General features: G+C 39.1%; 1 pseudogene; it reads right to left on the reverse strand.

Moving 5' to 3' along the window:
- Positions 1-6,515: 6,515 nt before the first annotated feature.
- LOC127216132 (60S ribosomal protein L21-like) lies at positions 6,516-6,973 on the reverse strand (annotated as a pseudogene).
- Positions 6,974-7,437: the final 464 nt, after the last annotated feature.

The raw sequence follows: 7,437 nt of genomic DNA on the forward strand, positions 1-7,437 counted from the left end.
CAATATATCAGAAAACCAAAAAGAAAAGAACGAGAGAAAAATCATCTTCTTGGGCTGATACATTCTTTCTTCTCTGATCTATTAACCATTAGTCAATCTGTCATTAAGGGAAAAGGCAGGTCAGCATTCCTGCCTGTGATACACATGAGTGTAAGCAGGTGTAGGCTTCCAAGTTGAAAATGGTCCTGTAAGAGGGCAATCACACCAACATACTTTGTTTAAGAAGTCCTTTCCACAGTGTTTACTTTGATTTCCATATTCTACCCATTTGTCATACCACAGTCTGTGAGATGGGTTATGGGTCAAGTTTGGGAGTTGTTATAGTCAACACACACCCTTAATTTGTTTTCTGGTGGCTATAACAAACAAGAACATTTTAAGGAAGGAAAGGTTTAGTTGTGTTAGAAGTTCAAGGTCTAGTCCATCATGGTGGGGAACTCAAGGCAACAGGATCTTGATATGATTGGTCCCTTTGTATCTACCATTAGCAATCAGAGACATTGAGAATACTCAGTCAGCTCCCTCTCTCCTTACTCAGTCCAGGGTCCCCAAGTCCAGGTATGGTGATTTTAGTATTTGTCTTCTTACCTCAATCCATTCAAATAAGAATAACTCAAAGACATAGCCAGAGGCTTCCAGGTGATTCTGAATTCTGCATAGTTATGAGTTAGCATAACTACCACAAATCCTTAAATTACTACTCAGTTTCACTATATCTAGAGAGATAAGCTTCTGTAATTTTGGCTGGGGCTATGGTTCATATTTCCCAACAATCTTGCCACACCAACCAAATAGCTCTGAGCACTGAGCTTCCTTTTCTGCTAACACTTTTCACCTCAGTGAGATTAGGGTCAGCTAAGTAACGTTCCCGCTTGGCATCAGCTGTCTCCCTTCTCATGGTAGCAATGAGTGTGCAATGCACTAAGCCAAAGCAAGTCACAAAAACGAGGGACTCAAGGGGGAATGACAGAGAAGGTTAATTAGATTCAGGCTACAAAAGTGTTCCTAAGGATATAAATGTCCTCAATAACCATGGGAAGCTGGAGGTTACTCCTGTGTCATTGATGATGGTAAAAGACAGTATCGAAGGAACCAGAGTTATGAAATCATACATGCCATGATCAGGATCAGCATGATAGTTTCAAAGCTTTCCTCTCTCTCTCTCTCTCTCTCTCTCTCTCTCTCTCTCTGTGTGTGTGTGTGTGTGTGTGTGTGTGTGTGTGTGTGTGTGTGTGTGTGTGTGCGCGCGCGTGCGCCTGCCTGGAAGGAAAGAAATGAGATATTCCTACCAAACATATAACACTAACATAACATTCATTTTAATGCCAAAATATGTGATGTAATCTTCTCTGCGCTATTTCCTTACCCTAGTGAATTCAAACTATGTAGGAACTTGAGTCAATTTTAGTATTAGCTTTTCCAGTTGTTTAGTCCATTTTCCCCACCGAGACGCCCTTTAAACTCTTAAGCCTATGGTTAGAAAGGAACTGTTTACTGTTTTATATAATCTTTACGATTCTTGCATACAGTTTAAGCTCATCTTGACGTGGAATTTTTCACCATAATATTCTAATTATTCAAAAGAAAGGAAAAAAGAAGCGAGGTGTAACTTTGCTTCAGGAAGACAATGTACTATAGCCAATATTGTGCAGGGAGAAAAGTAGCTTTGGAGTTAGGTGTTGAAGAAGGTTCTGTCAGTAAACCCACATATCAGTGAAATGCTGGCACTTCTGGGATTTTAAAATCGGAACTCTCACATGATAGAACACAATGAGAACTCTATGCCTCCCTTAACCCATCTTCTATTCACATACAGTTATTTGAGCTCCCTCCCCACCAGTATCTAGCATCCAATTGTACAAGGTTGATTTTTTACTAAAGTAAAGTGCATTCTAAAACTCAAGATAAAGCCAAATGCACGGGGAACATGAAAATCTGCTAGACTGTAAATCCCTGCACAACTAGAGAGATACATATTGACTTTTCTGGAAAAGAAGTGTACGTGACAGGTATTTATGCCCGAACAGCTCTGCAAATTAAGTGGAAGACTCTATTCTCAAGTGATCTCGGCATGCTAGTGTGCAAAGAGCTAAAGAAAGTTTGAAAGAGGGCTGGTTATTTAATCTCCATATTTGAGTTAGTCAAGGCACAGAGGGGAACTACGTGAAACAACGTCTTATAGTTTAAAAGCTGGGTATAAATGTAGCCCTTATTTAATAGGACTGCGCTTGGAAAATAGGCTGGTTCCTCACAGTGAGGCACTGTCTGCATCCATCTTCAGGTACACCTAGACTTGTTTGTGGTGGATAACCCAAATAGTTACCTATGCAACGTGGCTGGCTTTGCAAGACTCACATGAGATATGTGGTTGCCATTCCAACAAACTTCTATTGTATTTTACATTTCTAACTGCTTATTAAGGCGCCAGTTCAATGCACTCTTACATGGAAAAGATAGGGAAAGGCAAAGAGAAGTGCTGTTTATGAAACACAACAATGTGCTAATGTATTTTTGGAGTTGGGACTGGAAGTCAACACGCTTCAGTTTTAATGTTAGAAAGTAGAGTTGTAAAAGAGCAAGGAGACTCATTTACTCCCTTAAAACCTTAATCCCTTCTCAGTGTTGTTGTTTCTAGTTTTGACTGTGCATTTCTGATTGAGGGGTCACTATCCATGTTGGAATACATTGAACCTTAGTTTCTTGTTTCAAGTTTCAGGCTGACTCCCATTATCTTAAGAATTTCATGCTACACTCAAGACTTGATAAAGAGATTTAATATTTGGGAAATCATTTTGCTTTCCTCCTGTGGAAAAGTGATTTCCTCATGCTTCTTGTTCTCCTCACCTGAGACACAAGCCAGTGAAGAAGTTAGTCTCACCAGACAGTTGCTTGCCTTAGCTCTTCCTTCCTGGGAGATCAGTAATGGGGAAGCATACACCTACACCCTATTGCAAACACCCCTTAGGTATTCAAATATGGACCATATTTTGAATCTCATACCTAGGCCTTATCATCCTCATTCCAACTAAGGGAATTGTGAACCTGTTGTAAAGCCATTTGCTCAGCTTTAAGGGGTTTTGTTAGTATATCTAGACTTGCCCTCCACTAATGAGTAACTATCATCTCCTCTTTCCAGTGAGTTTTTCATGTCTCCTTTTCCCTTTCTATTCTCCTCTTTTATCCCTTCTTTCCTTCATCCTTTTCTCTTCCCAGTCATATAAAAAGATCAATTAGAATCTGATATTTTACTTTCTCAACTGCTTTAATTCACAAGACTAGCTCTTGATCACTAATGTCCAGTGTCATGAATTGTTTCCCTCTTGTACCTACTAAGTTTTCACATTCTTAAAAGCCTTTAGTGAGATTCTAAGGAAGATGGAATAACAATACTCTTAGATGATGAAGATTTGATGACAGGATTGAGTTATTGGTGGCATTTGGTATCACTAATAATTTCTTTATTATAAGACAAAAACTGACTGCAAGCTCTAGAGTATATATTTAGTGGTAAATTTTAAAATGTGTTTCTGTTGACCTCTCCATTTAATGTCAAATACAGAAATGAAAGATGATAGGCATCAACGATTCTATTTTAAGATTTCTATGTGTCAGACATTTTCAAATGGAGCTAGTTGCTGTGGTAAATAAGAATTTTCTGTTAATTAATTCAGACATTAAGAAAGTTACTAATTGCCTGTTTTCTCCATAGATTGCCCTTGATATTTAAGTATTTATGACCTTTATCATATTCCCACACAAGAAAGGTTATGTTTGATTTAAGTTCATTTCTCAAGTGTCCCAGCAGTATTGAGCCCTACTGAAAAAAGAACAAATTTCATGTGAAGATATGAAAACTACTAATGTTTCATAACTGAGTTCCATTTCCATTGTATTGGTAGTCCAGATTTCGTTACTATTGTGAAAGATTAATCTTGCATATGTTTGTACATAAGGATATATTTTAGAAATGAGTAATTCTTCTCTAGTTCTTAATGAAATAATAATGTTGGTGCACTTGGCAATTTTTTTCAAGGATGATATGGAGTATTAATCAGAAAGTTAGGCTATTCATTTTTCTAAATTTCTTCTATAAATATCAACTCCAACAAGAGGATATACAACACAAATAATAAAAGCCAGAGACAGATATTGGGGTTCAAGCTGAAAATCAGAGAAGCAAACAGCCAGCCTCTAAAGAGCTCTTACCTTTACCAACAATCAGACTAAAGGGGTGATCCAGGGAATCTCAGATTGCATCTCCAGACTGCACTGTTCTCCACCAAGCCTCAGAATCCTAGACTGCTCTCTGAGACTGCACTGAGCTCCTTATATACGATCTAGTTCTAGGACTAAAGGCATGAGCTCTGTTTCTCTTTTAGAGTGATTCACTCTAAAAGTGTAGCCTTGGGTGGCCTTGAACTCACAGAGATCATCTGTCTCTGTTGCCTAAGTCCTGAGATAAAAGATGTGTGCAACCACTACTCAGCTTCTATGGCTAGCTAGCATGGCTGACTTTTCATTCTGATCCCCAGGCAAGCTTTATTAAACCATAAATAATAAGAGTGTTCATCATGTCTGTCCTCTGTGGTATAGGTAGTAGTGGACCTCTCACAGTGGCTCTTGGTAAATGGGTGCCTTTACAGGGTAAAATCAACCTGTTAAACCAGATTAAAGGATGAAAATCAGATGGGATTTTGTTATATGTTCAGGTAGCTTCATAAAAGTTAAATGATTATGAATACTAGTAAACATAAAACAGTACCCTTCTACATATAAAGGTACATAGACATTTAAACATTAATTTTGTTTATTAGTACAAATATAATGGAACCACACTGGCTTAAGAAAATTATGAAATTTCAGCTGGATATGATGAAGCACTCTGGGTTCTCAGCATTGAAGAACCTGATATAGAATTCAAGGTCAGCCTAGGCTGCATAAAAAAACATTTAATGATAGCAAGGACTACATCATAAGAAGTTGTCTCAAAGGGTAAAGAAAAGCAAACTATAGGAGGAGATAGTAGCTGTGTCTTTGTGATTTAACCAGAGCTTTGCCTCCCTCATGCTTCAACCCTTTAGTACAGTTCCTTGAGTTGTGTGTGATGACCCCCAACCATAAAATTATCTTATTGATAATTAATAACTGCAATTATCTACAGTTATGAATCTTAGTGTAATTAATAATCTGATATTCAGCATACATGACACATGACCACTGTGAAAGGGACTTTCAACCCCCAGAGGGGTCATGATCTACCAGTTGAGAACCACTGTTGTAGCTCAAGGAGAAAGAAATGTGATAGAAACAGTGAGTACAAATGAGACAGAAGAGTTTTCAAACATCTGGGGAACCATCTCACTCAGTAAAAAGCTTGCAATGTACACTCGAGGACCTGAGTTTAAAGCCTCTGCGCCATTTTAAAAGCAGAGTTGTATGGGCACATCTATAAACATGGTGTTGGGAAGGTACAGACAAGAAGATCCTGGGCTTTGCTCATTAGCCCATTGAAGCAGTCTGTGGGGTCCAGATTGAGCAGAAGACCTTGCCATAAAAATAAACAACCAACTTTGGCTCATAGGAGCTCACAGACTCTGGACCAATAGCCAGAAAGCCTGTATGGGACTGACCTAGGCCCTCTATACATGTGAGACAGTTGTGTAACCTGATCCACTTGTAGGACTCCTAGTGGTGGGTTTAAGGCCTGTCTCTAGGCTTTGGCTGATTTCCAGGAACCCATTCCTCATACTAGGTTGCCTTACCCAGCCTTAACAAGGGGAGGAGCTTGGTCCTACCTCAACTTTACATGCCATGCTTTGTTGACAGCCATGGGACACCTGTCCCTTTCTGAACAGAAACAGAAGCTGAGTGGATTGGGAGGGGAAGGGGGGGTAATAAGAGGAAAGAAGGCAGGAGAAACTGTAGTCAGAGTTTAAAATAAATGAGTAAGTTTAATTATTAATAATAGTAATGAACATCGTGGTAAAATATAAAATAATAGAATGTAAGAACAATTAAACACCTCCATGTGCATTCCCATCTACATATAAATGTCTGTGCACACACACACACACACACACACACACACACACACACACACCAAAAAGAACCATGTGCTTCATTTACTTTTAAAAACAAAAACTACCAAAAGGCAAAGATTCCCCCCATACATGAATCCACTTCTTAACCTAACGGTATAGGTATAAAAGTAAGCTTCCCTGCTCCAAACTGGTGGAACCAACTCCTTTTGCAGAGGTTCTTCAGTGTATAAGTCATATAGCTGGCTCTGTTTGGGTTTACTTATACAAAAACTCTGTCATTTAATATCTGTCTTCTCTGAAACATATGGTTATGGGTATGTGTGGTGGATATTCAATAGAAAACATATTGAATAGTCTCTTCTTTCTTTCATTCTTCCTTTCTTCTTTCTTATTTATTTATTTATTTATTTATTTATTTATTTATTTATTGAGAAAACCGCTTTACAATCCAGGTCTTTTATTTCTTTCTGTACTTCAGGCCATGAATTCATATGGGATGGGCTCCAGCAGCTCAGGCTCCTTTCCCGTTTGTCCTCACAAAGTGTGTTTCTCTGGGTGGAGCAGGCTGGCGCTTGAGCTGAACCCAGGTGCCCTTCTCCCTGGCTTCCTTTTTCTTCTGGTCATTCTCTTTCACCTGCTTCAGGAAGCTGTCCTGCTCTTAGAGAGAGAGCCTAATGTGCTCAATCCTCAAGTTAATCCTCTTGGCGAGAATCTTGCCCTTAACTTGCTTGTTTACAATGATGCCCACGGCATGCTGGGTGGCACTGTAGACTCTTCCTGTTTTTGCCATGGTAACACTTGTGGGGCGTTCCGTTTTGAACAGCGTCCATTACCTTGATGTCTACAATATCGCCCTTCTTGTAGATTCGCATATACGTGGCCAAAGGAACAACTCCATGCTTCCTAAAAGGCCTAGAGAACATGCTTCGTGTTTGTCATTTTGGCGAGTTGCTGGAAGATGGCTGCCGCGGCCAAAAGCTGAATAGTCACTTTCTAATTAAAGGACACGAGGAAGCCAGCACCATCTACACTATCCCATTTCTTGCACATCAGCTATTACGTGTGATTATGAACTTGACACTGAAATATGTTTCTGGGGGGAAGGGAATGGGGACGTCTGCAATCAATCAAGTATCTCAAAATGTCATTCATCCTGTTTGCCTTTATTAAGTGCCCAGAATTTTCAAGATATGTTTGACCCTGTGTGGAAACCAGAGGTGGATATAATGACGTTTCCATCCTCACCGGGTCTGATCCTGACTAACACTGTTCATCTGAATTTTTATATTTATTACCTTTCCTAATGATGCTATTTTCAGTTGATGACTTTAAACACAGGTGGATTTTTTTTTACAGTGACTATCTAATGTGTATCAATATCAACCTTATTTGTGTG

The sequence above is a fragment of the Phodopus roborovskii genome, unplaced genomic scaffold (assembly GCF_943737965.1).
Source record: "Phodopus roborovskii unplaced genomic scaffold, PHOROB, whole genome shotgun sequence".
NCBI lineage: Eukaryota > Metazoa > Chordata > Mammalia > Rodentia > Cricetidae > Phodopus > Phodopus roborovskii.